This window comes from Toxotes jaculatrix, chromosome 8, assembly GCF_017976425.1.
Source record: "Toxotes jaculatrix isolate fToxJac2 chromosome 8, fToxJac2.pri, whole genome shotgun sequence".
Classification (NCBI taxonomy): domain Eukaryota; kingdom Metazoa; phylum Chordata; class Actinopteri; family Toxotidae; genus Toxotes; species Toxotes jaculatrix.
The window spans coordinates 2,573,505-2,589,345 of record NC_054401.1 but is presented as its reverse complement, the minus strand read 5'-3'; the positions used below and the strand labels follow the sequence as shown (position 1 = coordinate 2,589,345).

General features: G+C 42.5%; 1 protein-coding gene across 4 annotated transcripts in view; it reads right to left on the bottom strand.

Moving 5' to 3' along the window:
• The window catches only part of sema6e (sema domain, transmembrane domain (TM), and cytoplasmic domain, (semaphorin) 6E), a 137,776-nt gene that overhangs the window by 110,742 nt on the left and 11,193 nt on the right, over positions 1-15,841 (bottom strand). For all 4 annotated transcript variants that reach the window (XM_041043988.1, XM_041043984.1, XM_041043986.1 and 1 more), the window contains exon 2: positions 9,387-9,483. The gene's annotated coding sequence lies outside the window, so the exon portion shown is untranslated. The remainder of the gene's footprint in view (positions 1-9,386; positions 9,484-15,841) is intronic.

The window sequence follows — 15,841 nt, the reverse complement described above, 5'->3', positions numbered from 1 at the left end:
TCAGTACCAGATGCTTCAACTTCAAAATTGTTTTCAGCACAGATGGAACAGAAAAGTTGCAGCACACTGATTCACCTGTTCCTGCTGTTTTGTATTTCTTGATGAGTAACCTTTCTGCGTGTGGTGTAATAACTCAGTTTGAAAAGCAGACAGTTTATACTTTGTGCAAAAACAAAAATTTGAGTCAAACTGACTCAGCGGCATTGTTGGACATCAGGAAGTTAATGATTTTGATAACTAGTTAAATGTTTAGGTAAACTAACGAGAAAAAAATAATAAATTCCTTGTGTCAGCTTCTCAAATTTTGATTTTGCTGCTTGTCTCTGTTTAATGTAAAGTTGTAAAGTGAATATCTTTACTGTTGGTCTGACAAAATAAACAATCTGAGGATGTCATATTGAGTTCTCTGCACTTGACTTGGGTATTATCGCAGTATTTTCTAAATAACCAAAAATTATGCAACAATTCATCTGTAATTCAAAATAATTTTCAGTGAAGCACACAAATTTCCATTTTGATTTTCTTTTTGCTTAATGTGAGATCTCTACCTCCTTTGCTGTTTGTGATTGTAGTTAATGTGCTGATATGTCTTTGAAAAACTAATAAGGAGATAAATGCCTGTGACTGTGATACCTGCTACAGTCAGAAAGAGACACAGTGATTTCTTGAAAGCAGAGGGCATCCATTTAAGCATCTTAATTTGTCAGTGGCCAGCAACTCAATAAACAAACTCTATTAAGCACAAGCTGGGCACATTTACATTCCAGCAAACAGCAAGCAATTACCCATTTGGATGGCATACGCAGGCAATTAATACAGCAATCTACCTTAATGCCCCACCTAGGGAATTTGTAAACATCAATTCTAAGAAATAAGAGAGCCTCTCAAATAAACAACCTCATGTCTGCAACAGTCACAGCATGATATTAACAACAAATAAATAAATAAATAAAAGCCTCTCTGGAAGCTAATATGTTACATCTCCAAATAAACCACCTCCACCAAGTAATTTTCCAAGTGAGAGAAATTGCTGTGGTGGGTGTGAAAACTACCTGAGCCTCTGCAGCAAACTCAGCCTGTGTCTTTCTCATGGATTTATGAGGGAAAATTGTCCTTAAAACGTAGCGCAGCTCCACCGTTCGGCTCTCAAGACTGATCAGGCTGCTCCTTCCACATCACGCCAAAGCCTCCGTCAATAACCACATGCTGCATCAACTGGGCCCATAAACCTCCGGCTTTTATGGTCAATCGGTCGGGGAGGAGACGTGTGGATTGAAAGCTTGTACAGGAAAGACTCGATAATCTCCTGTAGGGCCAACTAACAACTGTTGTCATTATGGATTCATCTGCCAATTATTTTTTCTATTATTCATTTCATCTGTAAAGTTCATCTGTAAAGTTTGCAAAATAATTAAAAAAAAAACAAAACAAGTGGGGACAGTACATCAAAGCCCATTTCTAAGATTGTGATTGTGCTCACAGGCAGCTTTTACAGCTTCTGTTTACAAGCCGCTGGTCAGTGGTGTTTGGGCACTGAATGGCTAAATCAACCACATTAGAAAAAAAATAAAAAAAACAAACAACAAAGTTAACTTTTCTGCTACGGTTCAGAACAAAGTAAACAAACTGCAGGTCTGATTGCACCCCCAGCACACTGATACAATCTAAAATCCATTTTAAGTAAGCGGTACTAATGACATAAATTGAATGGAGTAAGATAAAGCTCAATCCCAGCTGCTACTAAGGAAGCCATAGTTAATGACATAATCCTCCTTGTTGAGCTAAAGCTAACTAACCTTTACGACGGGTTACCTCAGGGTGAAGCTTTAAATGGCTTAGTGTCATCTCACACACACACGGTAGTATGAGTATATATGTATGTGTGTGTGTGTGTGTGTGTGTGTGTGTGTGTGTGTGTGTATTAAGGTCCAAATGAGTCACCGTATGTCAACTGCACATTTCTGAACATGAAGAAGGGGAATAATGTATAATCCTAAAACCCACGAGTCCACTTAAAGTAATTAACGTGTTGCACATTCAGATGCATCTGCTGAATAAGTGGGGTGGTGACTTTGGCGCTCCAAGAAATTTGCAATCATGCTTCATTGTAATCAAAGCCTTAAATGAGAGAACCTTTTGAATTGTTAAAGCACTGATTAGCTGTATTTAGATGGCAAGACCAAATATAAAGAGGGGCACATTTAAAGAACAATACCAGTATTTATATCACCCTGGTCTATTTCCCATAAGCGTGGCTCTTGTGACTCAGTGGGTTGTACTAACTTTGCATTCACTGTCTCCATTGTAGAGACTCGGGGAAATGAGGACTCGCGCAAAACAGCGTGTATCAGGGCGGTCCACGCGAGTCTCCTACGGCTTTCAAAATAATTCCAATTGTGATTTCTTCCTCTCAGCTGCCATTGTAATTTCAGCTCATACTGGGTGAAAGGAATATAACCGGATGCTAGTGTTTATAACTGGTGGGATATACATTTTGTAATCCCTCACATAGTTTTTTTTTATTGGTTGTAACTCCTTCTCTTACCGTACGGAAAGCTGAGCATTTGTCCAGCCAGCCTCTGTCTTTTCTTCAATCAATCCTGGAGAGGTGAAATAAAAGTCTCTGGGACGACAACGTCGATAAGCACTGCAAAATCATTTCTTGTAGATATACTGCTGGAATTACAATCAACATTTCCCACTCTCTGCAGTAAAAGTTTTCCTCAGTCATCCTCATCAGTCGGCTGTGGGCAGCAGTGACCGCAGGGACACCACCAGTTTTACGAGACATGTTGTCTCTCAGGACGGTCCTGTTGCCTTTCTGCCCGTTCGATTCAGCTCCTTGTCTGTTTACTTGGGTTCCCATAAATAGGATCAACCACCCTAGTGAAATAACTCGTCCTCACAATAGTCCACAGCATGCAGAGAAGAGTTTATCTCTGAGTCTGACTGACTATGTTGCTTTGTGTCCTGAGTGCTGGTCATGTCAACAGGAAGTATAATGTTTCCAAAACTTCAGCTTTCAGATCTGTTTTTAGTTTTGTTTATTAGCAAAAATAAAAAACACAAACAAACTATGATGAGTTCTGGAGTTCTAAGTCTTTTTATCAATGATTTCTAAGCAGATTTATAGACGTTTCATTCAGTGGACGTTGGAGATAGTTAAATCCTCAGAAAGCGTAAGTCACATTAAATCTGACAGTATGTCCACTTTGTCTGTGTTCAGGTTAGAGTTATGACTCAGAGAAGAATGAGTTCAGGTCTGATGCAAATTCAGGTGATTGGGCACTAAGGATTTTTAAAGCACCTAAATTGTCTCCACAAGCTGTGCATCACAACACAACATCGTGTGTTAAAAAAAAAAAAAAAATCACAATAAATAAAAAGTAACATGCAAATTAAGTTCCAGTTTCATTTTCCAGAGTCAGAACAGGCTCGGTGCTTGCAAACACACCACAAAGCAAACTGCAGGCACCACGCCGCCAACAATTATTATGCGCACAAATTTTTCACATCAGACAGTTTTCTTCATCTGGAACAAATTCACTCTAATCTTTCTCAGTGTTATCTAAGAATTTAACAGAGGATCAACATCCAAAGACTTTCGATTTCCATCGAATCACAGAAATCTGCAGCCAAAAAAATAACTGGACCAAAATTCTGTGCTTAATCTCCAACAAAGACCAGTCTAATGACAGAGGCATCCAGACGTCCTGTGAATCAAGCTGAATAATGCTCAGCTGATGAGACCCCGATAAGATTAGTCCCAGACAAAAGATAAGGTAGAGAAGAGAGTTCAGAGTCTACTCAACTATTTTCTTTCACAGGGAATGAACTTTCTGAACAGTGGAAAAAAAAATGCCAAACTAATTTGGAGTATCTGACCTCTACTTGCACTGTGGTTTTTGGCAGCAGTTTATAAAAAAGAACAGTTGTAGTTTATTAAAACATGGCTGCAGACGCGTCAGTGATTAAACACTGTAAACAAAAAGAAAAACTGCGAAGATGTGTAAGCGTTCAGTGTTTCTATCCTGAGTTACTATCCTGAATTTTGTCTGTTTCACGCTATTTATGTTTATTTATTATTTGTTTTTGCATGAGGATATTGTTTTATCTATATTTATGAATGTTATGTAATACATGTATATGGTTTCACAGCCAGGCTCAAAAGCTCTGCAAACATCAGCACCAACTGATCCTCAGAGACTGTGTCCATGGCCCAGTCTTTCCAATCAACAAAGCCTCTCCCCTGAGACCACAGATTTCTCAGTGTCACCTCAGGAACGGCACAAGAAAAAGCTGAGGTGAACCCCTCACAGTCTTTCCCTGCAGTGGACCTCATTTTCTCCCACCTCCTCAAGTCCCTGTATCCCTGTAACTTTGAAGTCTGTCCAGCAAAGGGCTTTGAAAAAGCCTGCAATCTCCCCACCATGACCAGGCAGAGGATTAGCCAAGCCCTGCAGGATCGAGTGGAAAGAGGACGGAAGAGGGCTGGAGGAGGAGTAGCGCCATTTTCCAAAAGGGCCATATACGTGCAAGAAATTCTCCCTCCGGCCAGAGCTGTGGGGGATTAACAAGCTACTAAGGAAGCAGAGAACAGACCTCCAGCCCCTTTTTCATGAGTTCCACAGAAACCAATTTACAGCTGAGAACAGAGGGAGGCTGCTAATTCTCCCCATACACTGCATTCAGAGAGTTTTCAGACCCCTTCACTGTCTTCACTTTTTATTGTGTTGCTGCCTTCTGCTGAAAATCGCTTAAATTAATTTTTCCCCTCATACATCTACACTCAATGCCTCACAACGACAGAGCAAAAACCGATTTTTAGAAATTTTTACTGAAGGAAAAACTGAAATATCACACTGAAGTAAATATTCAGACCCTTTACTCGGTTCTTAGTTGAAGCAAATTGGCAGCGATTACAGCCACAAGGCTTCTGGGGTGTGGAGCAACAAGCTTTACACACCGGGATCTGGGGATTTTCTGCCGTTCTTCTCTGCACCGTGCATCACTATGGGGATGGTATTGGGCAGGTGAAAAGCAGTGCCTGGTTTCCTACAGACATGACAGACACGTTTCTCACAGTCTGAGGATCCTTTAGAGGCAAACTCCATGCAGCGTTCATGTGTCTTCCGTTTGGCCGCTGCCATAAGGTCCAGACCAGTGGCAGTTCTTTTTTTTGCAGCCTTCCCCAGATCTGTGCCTCGACACAATCCTGTCTCTGAGCTCTGCAGGCAGCTCTGTCAGCCTCATGATTTGGTTTTTGTTCTGATATACATTGTCAGCTGTGTGTGTGCGCCTTTTCAAATTGTGTCTAATTAATTGAATTTACCACAGGTGGACTCCTATCAAGGTGTAGAAACCTCCCAGAGATGATCAAGAGAAATGGGAGGCACCTGGGCTAAATTTAAAGTGTCATTTTAAGTCATCAGTGATATTTCAGTTTTTTTTCTTTTTAATGAATTTGCATAATTTTCTAAAATTCTGTTTCCTCTGTGTCATCATGAGTGATTGAGTGTGGACTGACAAAAGGCTGCAACATAAAAACATGAAGGGGTCAGAGTACTTTCTGAATGCACTGTAACTGCTTCCTGCTTCCACTCAAAATCTTTGTTGTGTCACTCACAAAAATCTGCTTTTTGTGAGACGGCAGACATTTTCAGGATGCTCCAGTCAAGGAGGCATGCATCTGCAAAGGTTTCAGTTATTGATAGGGGAACTTCATTGACTAAAAAATGTTAGAGAGCGGGGAAAAGAAGCAGTTAAGCTCCTAATCTCCCCATCAGAGTTGATACGATCTGTCACTGGGGAAGTCACCCTGGAAAGTTTGTTTTCCATTGTGAACCAATACAGGAGATTATTCCTCTTTTATCCATTTTGAGCTCCAATATTTGCCTACACTTTGGGCTGTAAATATTTAATAAACGCTCTGTTCTCAATACATTTTCAAGCTGTGCTTTCACTGCCTCTCAGCCAAAACCCAGTAAGAGCAGAACATAATCACGATATAATGTAGTGTGTGTTCTCTAAATGGCTGCTGCAAAAATCAGTATTATTTTAGGGAAAAAGAAAAGGAAAGGCTATTTTTAGTATCAGCTTTTACAAAGAACGAGTGAATTCCAGGAGGTTATCAAGTGGTCATCAGTTGTGGTAGACCACTGAATGAATTGCTGGCACGTTGCACTGAAGTACAACTGAGTCACAAAATCTACAGCATCTCTGGACACAATACGACAACAATAACAATAAGTAACAGCAACTTAGCTTACCAGCGTGGACGCGGGAACAATAGGCCTTGATTTGGAGAAGAAGAAAAAAAAAGGCAGATCCATACACTGCTGTCTCCCCATCAGTGCTTTTCAAGTAATGGGGTCTTTTGTCTTATCTGTGACTGAAGGGAGCTTGAGGACTTTGCCCTTCATCCCTTTGTTGTTACAGAGTCTCTTGTGGAAATGGAAAATTGGCCCATACGCGTGGGTGTGCGAGGAAGAGCTAGGCGGCCGTGCAAGCACATCAGACTTGAGCGGTCTTAATAAAGCTTCCCTCTATCCACCCCAGAGATCTCCTCACCCCAATTATACGCCTGACACCTCTACCCTCCTCCATCTCCCCTTATTTCTCACAGGCTCCCCCACCACCACCAACCACCACCACCTCACCATCCAGTTCCCAGCTCTGATCATGGTTCTCCCTTTGCTGTGCTCAAAGCCCCAGAGGCCTGCACAGCATCAGGCTGCTGGTGGCGTTTGCTTTGCAGTCCGCTCTCTGAATCGCATCAGCAGTGTATCTCCTCTAGTACCAGCAAACGATCATTACTGTTCAGCCACTGACTGTGCAAACTTAAAACTAACTTCACTAACTAACTAAATGGTCCCATTTCTTTCAACAGTCCATCAGAGAGGCCAGTCAGGCCGAGCGACTTCATTACCTCTTCATTTTAGAACATTTAATCAGGACATTACATGTAGGAGTAGGAGTGTCATCTAATCCCATAATCCAGTAACAAAAAAAAAACAAACAGAACACACACAGTGGTGCCAACCTGTGGAGGCATGCTCTGAAACACTGAAACTATCACAAGATCAGGTCTGACAGCCCTTCACTTACAGTCATCAAATCAACATCTGACACTGACACTCACATGGTTTAAGTCCGTTTTAAACGTGAGAACTAAAGACGAAAAAATAAGTAAAGTGAACTGAGCATGAACAAAGTATTTGGCAACAACAACAACAACAACAGCAACAACAGCAACAACAGCAATGCTCGAGATGCAGTCCTAGCCATCTGCAAGTATTGAACTGCTGTAAATTTGCACATAACTGTCAAATTAATTCTTAATGAAAATAATTATAAAATAATAATTTTAATTGAAGTCAGAGAACAATGCCAATTAAACCAACTCTCACTGAGATCCTCAGAGAATGCTGGGGTCTTAATAAGGTTAATAAAACTGCAGGAAAAGATTTCAAAACACGAGGTTTAATGGGTATAAGAGGGTGGATGCTGACATCTGATACTGACCAATCCCTCCTGCTCTGAGAGCCAAACATAACGATGAAGCACACGTGCTACAATGTCTTCCTGTGTTTATAACTGGTATGAATACCAGAAAAGGCAAACACTGGAAAACAAAGCTTAGATAAGTCCATCATGCTTAGCTAAAGTTTCACAGAGTGGAACCTGAATAATCTGACCTCCCTTCCACACCAAATTCTCAAACTCTGCAGGGTAATAAGTTACCCCAACTTTGTCCAATTAGCGAAAGCCTTGTGAGTTCCTCTTGTTTACGAGCCACGGTTCCCGTGAACCAAAACAAACCAAATTAGAATGTGCCAAAAAGGTTAACCTCTCTGACGAGGTACACACCGCACGAAATGAACTGTGTGCGTGATCACACCCAACGAAACTTAATAACATCTACATGTGCAGGCACACCAACAGGTCTAACAGCAACCTGCTCAGAAACACTGATCTCAGAGCTGCCACTCCTGCTGTATTGTCCATCATCACTTGTTTTGGAGACATTTTTGCTGCTTTTACCTTCAGACGCTTTCAAGGTCACAGCAGGCCTGCATCTGGCCAGCCATCTGTTTCCAGCCATCCCACGGGGCGTCCTGTCATCGGCGCTCCTTGGCCCTGTCCTCTACTGTCCACATTCAAGCTCACTAGGGATACGTCCAGCCAGACACAATAGCTTCAATAGATGTAAGTGATTCTGCAGGTTTCTGACACATTTCTGCAGTTGTTTCCCCTTCAGCTACCTGACAACCTCACAACAGCAGCACAACAGCTGGAAAACCTCGACCAGGTGTGCACGCTTCATCGGTATCCAACGTACACACCAATCACTCAGTGTGGTGAGTTTATTTATGTAGCTAAAATCACAAGTTTGTCCCTCGGCTATACAATCTGTGCAGCAAAGTACGCTCGACATCCTTGAATCAGATAAGGAAAAACTAAAAGACAAAGCCTTTATCTGGGAAAAAAAAATGTATGAAGCTTATGAAGTGTGACAGAGCATCCCTCTTCCACCCCTCTTCCAGGGCTGACAGACATTCAACAGATAGCAGCACACCAAAGCTACAAACTGCAGAGCTAAGTAATCCCCCAGTGCTTGTTCATCACAAACTATATTCACTTAAAGCCCCTAAAAACCTGCTTTCAGATGGTACATGTTTCTCTTGAATAATCATGACTCGATTAGCTTTTTATTTTTATCAAGAGTTTAATTAAACTCAGCTATTGTTCTTCATCAGTACACGGCATCACCTTCAAACTGAGCCGCACCACGTTTAAACCGCAGAGAAAAAGCACAGACAAAAAACGCAAAGAAAGACGACATGAAATAATAATGTGAAGCTGTTTTGGCAGAAAATACTGTCTTCATGTAGAAACCCATCCCACGTAGTAAACAACTGATATGAAAATAAATAAATAATGATGAGCACCTTAAAATGGTGCTCATCAACACAGCATTTAACGATGAACAGTGAGCACAAAGCTTTCACTACTCTTTAGCTCAGTCGGTTCACAGCAGTGTCTATGGGGGGAACACCGCGTCAGCTGACCTTAAACCATGTTTGTCCTTAGTTTGGAAAAAAAAAACTCTTCATAAAAGTTTTCCAAATAATTAAAAGCTAATTCCTGACATTTGATTAAAATGAGGAGATAAGTAATTGAGTAGACGATATCCAATTTTAAAAGCTGCTTCAGTAGCAGTATTTCCACAAACCATCCATTACTTAAGTGGCCTCTATAGACGTCTCCTTAAAGCAGCAGTACTCAGTCACATTACATCCAATGCAATCTAATTACTGCACTCAAATCCTCCCCAAATCAAATGTTCTTCAACTTTTAATTGCACAGAAAACAGCATTCCTTACCTGAGCTTCCAGTGTAACTGCAGCGATCCACCATGCAGGTAAGTATACCAGGTTGGTACGGGCCTCAGAGAGCAGCTGTCAGCTGTCAGCAGTGTGTCTGTGAATGAAAAATAGGAGATGACTATTACATCTGTGTCTATCTAAGACATAATGCAGGACAGCTTACGGTGATGCAAGCTAAGCCCCTGTGAGCAGTCGGAGCAATCATACTGCATTTCCCTTCGAAGAACTCTAAAAGCCCAAACGATATGGAGTGTTCACTTTCATCAGGAAAACGCCAAAATGTGACATGAATACGTGAACCTGGTTGCTTTGAACTCTGGGTAAGAGATACGGTTGGTGATGTTTGCGCTACCCCAGGTTGCTTTTGCAGTAAGTGAACAGAATCCTTTGATAAATCTGTGATCTCAAACCAAGAAACCAAACCTGAGGATGGCATCTCGGCTCACAATGTGCTCTGACAATCCCAGGAAAACGTCTTTGCTTTCCCAGAGCACAAACTTAAACAGAGCTTCATCTGATGCTACCAAAAAAAAACCAAACATGTCATCCGCAAACTGATATGTGCATTTCTATATAACTGACAACTTCACTGAGCTTGATAATCAGCTTTGTCTGCGTTTGAAGAAGCTTGCTCCTGAACTTATAGCCAATGTATTTAATTTCCTGCTCCATACAGCCACTGCTGATTAGTTTTCCATTGAACATTAAGAATAAAAAAAAAGCAATCAGAGGTTCAATCTCATGTGTAATCTCATAGGAGTTTATGTGCCAAATTCAAATTGTGAAAGACATCACAAAAAGCATTCATACGTTTTGTCATTTTAGAAATTCATTAGCTTGTCCATTGTTCCGGAAAATCTTTGAGCTGGAAACTTTCTGAGCGGCTTACACATAACTGAACCCGACGACAGTTAGCCATAACCATCTATTAAGATTTCTGGAGGTGCTGTGAAATGCAATGACTTAGTTGGACCCTGACCTGCTCGAAGACTAATTCTGACAAATGGAGATGGTGGAGTTTTTGACCTCAAGCCCAGCACATTTCAAGCAGAGGAGCCCAGGAAGACTTGCAGCGGCAGCATCCTCTGGATTAGCAAGCGCACCAGCTGGCAGCCACATGCTGATGATGGTTCAGTTGAGGTTAAGGCAAAGTCAGCTCGCCAGCTTATTTTTCTCTTCCATGGTCTCAAGTTCTCTTTGTTTTGACAAAAGGACCGCAAGCCCCGGATGGAAAGTACAACTGCTGTGTTGTGTATCAATAACAGCCTATCCTGGGCAGCGTGATATCACTGGGCATGCGGTCATTACTTTCCTGTTTCAGGGCTATAGGGTGAAATGTTGATTGACACGGCTCTATGCTAACTGTTTGTAGGAACGCTCGCAGGTCAGCTCTGAACTTACAGCACCGCATGGGAAAAACACACAACATCAAAAAGGCAGATAAGGCCGAGTGGAAAACAAATTCCAGTGCAGGCTCAACAAAGGTTTCAGGCTGACTATCTCTGAGGCACTTTAAATTTCCAGACTACAAATTGCCCCTAAATGCATCTTGACTAATTCAGTAGTGTGTGTTTGTGCTTAGCAGAACCGAGAGGGGCTTCAGTTAGAATAGATCAGCTTTTTTGACTGAAAAAGTTTAGGCACAGAACTGAGGTCAGTTAAATTCTTATAGTCAGATTTTACCAGATTCACAAAGTAATATCATTGTGTGGTCAGTGGTGCTAACACTGAAAATCAAAACTGCTCTCCAGCACCTCTGTTTGCAGGTCCAATAACCCGAGTTACATTCTGAATTTTGCACAAATAGCTAAAAAACAAAGTCCAGACCAAAGACCAGTACTGAGGGAGGTTTGCATTTTACAGTGTTGGCTTAATGTGTTGTGACTGAGTGAAGAGAAGGAAAAAGGAGAAATTATACCCTGACCGAAGCGCTCCCGTCTAGCCCGGGCTCGGAATCAACTGCTGAAATGCATAAACACTATCCTTCAATGTGAACAATTTTAAAAACCACAACCTGGAGCCACAAGTGAAAGAGCGATCAAATCGATGCTTGGCCTCTGAACCTTCGGACCGACCACGTGTTTGATTCCCTGGCTTGCTTGTTTGGGCTACCTCGAGCTCTTAGCCTGCGTAATAAGAAGAATCGATGCATCGAGTCTTCAAACCTCACACTTGTGGAATGACTCTTTCATTGATTCAGTAAACAGATACAAGACAGTGGGACAGCAGATGATCCCACAACCTCTCTGGTTATGTCAACTCCTATTAACAACGCAAGAACACACAACATGTGTTCAGAGGAATGCAGGGTGGGAATGATTAGCCCTGCGTTGGGCAGCACTTGTGTATAACTGTTTATTTGAATATGTTAAAAGTACCAACTGGGTGAGGTCTGCATGGCAAACAGAGGGCTACAGGGAAAGATCTTAAAAAATAAAATAAAATAAAATCTCCCCTTACAAATCCATGGACCCCCACCCCCTCCCAAACTGTTAATACTTCCCTGGAAGCAGTTTGATTATTCTACTGAGCTCACTGTAAGAAGATTTAGTCACTTATCATCCCAGATCCAAACTCCAAGCTGCCTGATCTGGTCTGGGGATCAGCGTTCGAAGCTTCCTGGGATAATACAGTGCTCAGTTACCATATACTGGTCAGCCAAACTGGGCCTCAAACATTTTTCCTGCGACCTTTCTCCATTGCTCTTATTTCTTAATTTTCTTCCCAAGTAAGGCTTAATGAAACAATCAGTCTGTGGGAGCAGGAATATTACCTTGTTGCTATGGGTCTCTTTGTTACTTGTTGCTTGAGATATTGGAATTGAGAGAGGTTTTAATTTAACTCAAAGTTTTTTTTTAATTGAGAAATTTTTCTTGACTTTTCTATTCAGGGGTTCAGCGAAAGGACACAGTGGCGTCTCTAAAGTTGGGTGCTTCTTCAAGCAGAAACAAGTCAGCGTCAAATACCATGGCCACCCCGATAGGGAAAATTCAGGTTTGAGTGTGATGGTGATGTGTTCTCTGTTTCATTCTTATTTGTGACCTTTTTCTATTTCACTTGAGGAGATGGGAGACATTTAAATGGCACAATGTCATTGCGAGTATTGGATGAGGACAAACCTTTTATTCATAATTATGGTTGTTCTCTGGAAATGCATCAAAATTAGACTTGTGTGAGCCGCTCAAATATCATGACACGTCAGCAATTCTGAAAAAAAAGTCGAATATCTGAGCACTGCTGGGAAAACACCATCTTTAAGCAATAAATACAACTACAAAGGCTCAAAACAGTGACTTACTGCTTATTGGTTTTTCTCTTTCTTTATCATTTTTAATGACATTATAATTCTGTATTTCTATATTTTTATTGTTTTACCTTTAAAGCAGAAAATGAGTTTCTGAAACGGTATCAATGTTCACAATGGAGAGTTTGGATAAAAACTTTACTTTAGCCTTTGTTACCCTGGCTACGCTGTTTGTTTACAAACTTTCTCATCATCCAACTGCTCATGCTCTTACCACTATTTACCAACGTCACCGTGTTCCCGCCAATCTTATCATTACTATGGATCATGGTCTTATTCCAGACATATATAGAATTTCGCTTTCCCTTGTAAGTCACCTGTAAAACACTTTGAACTGCTCTCGCTGAATGATTGATGTAACTGACACTGGCCTCCATGCTTGTGCATTTTTGAACAACAAAATAAATCTCGAGGAGAAACTGGGCCTCCTCTGTCTTCCACCACATGCCAACAACTCTGGCGATCATCTGGCAAACAGAGCACACTCCTGCCCCTTCTCCACTTAGCTGTCTATTAAAGGAAAACATGTGGTGTAGTGTCTTGTTTCAGGGAAAGTGAAAACACACACCCACTGAGGTACAGTCAAGCAGAGCAGTCGGGTATGTTGTGTCTCTCCCCTTCCTTTGTACGACATTCCCTCACTCCAAATCGCCACATGGGGTAGGGTAAGTGGCTTGACCCCTCCCTGCAATCGCCAGGCAGGGGCCCCCCCTCCCTTGACACCCACTCAGGAAAATCAATCAGTATTCAGGTCATGCCACGGGGACGCCCCCCTTAACACATGACCTCCGACCCCTGCAGGGTTCTCCTTAGAGAGCGTGACAGGGATTTGTCTGTGCTGCCAGTGTCTGCTCCATGTCCGATGCTAACAAAGTCCTCGTGTTGAGGGGAGGAGCGCGGCCTGACCCTGTCCAGCTCCAACACAATAAATCCAGCCGAGGAGTTCAAGGTGGCCTGACCTGCATCCGACCCCGTCTCTGGAAAAACAGCTACGAGCTGCAGCTGAGCCTCCCCCAGAGCTGAGCGGAGAAACAGAGGGTGCGCTTGAATTTCGTGGGCACCGCCGCTGTGTGAACCAACACATTTATTCACTCATATTTCACTTCATCCAACTCTTGACATCCAAAGAGTTGGGAAGCCTTGTTTCTGTCATGGTGGGAAGTGCGTGGGGGGTAGGAGGGGGGGTAAAGGGGAGGGGGGCCAGAATTAGCATAGCGTAATTACACTGGGGAAAGATCCAGACTCCAAGGAGCAAGACATAACCCATAATTTGCCATTGTGCTCCCTATGCAATTGACAGTCGGTCTATGATATTGGAGATAAATGTCGGAATTCAGGCTGTTAGTTTAACTGATGGTGCATTCAGTATGATAATAACCACGGTCTTGCACACAGTGAATCTGATGAGCAGCCCCGCAATAGCTCTTCACCACTTTCCCTCCCCTCCATGGGGTATTATCATGCTAATCTAAAAGAGAAGAAGAAAAAAAATATATTTCATTGAATAAGGAAATATAATGGGAAGCAGGGACCTCTGGAACCACAAGGAGACAAAAGAGGGTATATTCACCCAGCTCCGCCTGAGCAAAGCAGGGGTGACAAATGGACACAGACATTATGCTGGCTGGTTAATTAAAGGGACATAGCCTAATTAAAAAGATCTTCCTGGTGAATGGACCACCTCGACACAGTAACTGACCTGTGTCTCCCGCACATGTTGGGCACAGAGCAGTCAGACTCTCTCTCTTTTTTTTACGCATTTAATTTCCACATCAGAGAAGCTTTGACTGACGAGCGGCAAACACAAGTGGAGCAAGATGCAGGAAGTGCGCCAGATCGTGGTGGGGGTGCTGGCGCTCGTTAAATGACTCGTGATTTCCATTAGACAGTCAATGAAAGTTGAGATTTGATTTGTGAAATGTAATTCCACATCTCTCATATCAAACCTTTTTGCATAAATACCTTTGCGTCCAATTATTCTGTAAGGACATTTTCAGAATTTGTTCATGAGCAGTGAGGATTCCTGTATCGTCCTGAATAAGACCATACCATATAGTGAAGACTTGTAGATTCATTCAGCCTCGATGGCTTTTAAAAATATATGTCCTAACTTGGAGAGCGAGGTTAAAACTAGCTGGATTTTTGCAGCACGATGGGCCATTCAGCAAAAAAGTTTTTTCTGAATGACCCATTTGCTGGCAAAAGTTTTTCTGCAGCACAGAGAAACACACTGTGGCGGTTTGACAGTTTTAAGTTTGTCTTTTAAGTTTTAGTGGCGCTACTCTGGTCTCTCCCATGACAAGTAAGATGTTAGGCTTCCCCACGGCAAACCTGCTCAGGGGCCCGTGACTTAAAACACATGGAAGCAAAAGAAAATCAGTCATGGGCCCCCATTTGGACAGCGTTTCCCCCCGATGCCATTACACTGTGGATAACTCACTTTTTAATATCTAAATTACTGCAGTTTGAAAAGTTGTAAAATCCTGCCTCAAAGGAGTATAACCAGGTGTACCTTACAACCTCCAGACCAGACTTCCTGACAGGTCACCTTATTGATACCTGAAGCGACAGGCCAACACGCCAATGCAGGCTGTCTGTGTTTTGCTGGAGGGCTATGGCGAGCCTAAGGCCTAAGAGCGAACAGTGTGAGAGCGCTGCCCCCCTCATTCCTTTCACCCAGCCGCCTGTCATTGAGTTGTGACATTAGAACAACAGCACGGTTTGGTGGTTTGTGCTTTGTTTACCCTGAGTTGGTTTTCGTGCCGTCAGTCACCAGAAACTGCCCCTCGGGGGAGAGACGGCGGAGGCAGGGAGGACAAGCAGGAAGGCAGCGACGAGGATTCACCCGCTGGACCAGGAAAACGGCTCGTGCGACTGAGTGGGAGGTGTTTTGTTGTGTTTGTGTCTCTCTCTCTCTTGGAGGAAATAAGTTTACAGCCTCAGAGTAAATTAATGAACATATTTTTCCAGCCCCAAGCAGTCATCCACATCACTGCAGACGCACACATACACAAACCACACACAGCGCTGCGCAATTATGGCTAAAATTATCATCAGCGATTACTCTGAGATTGTCCTCGTGTTCGGAGCATCACAGTTTGACTGCAATCCAATTTTCTGACAAACAACTTGACCCTCTTCATCTGCA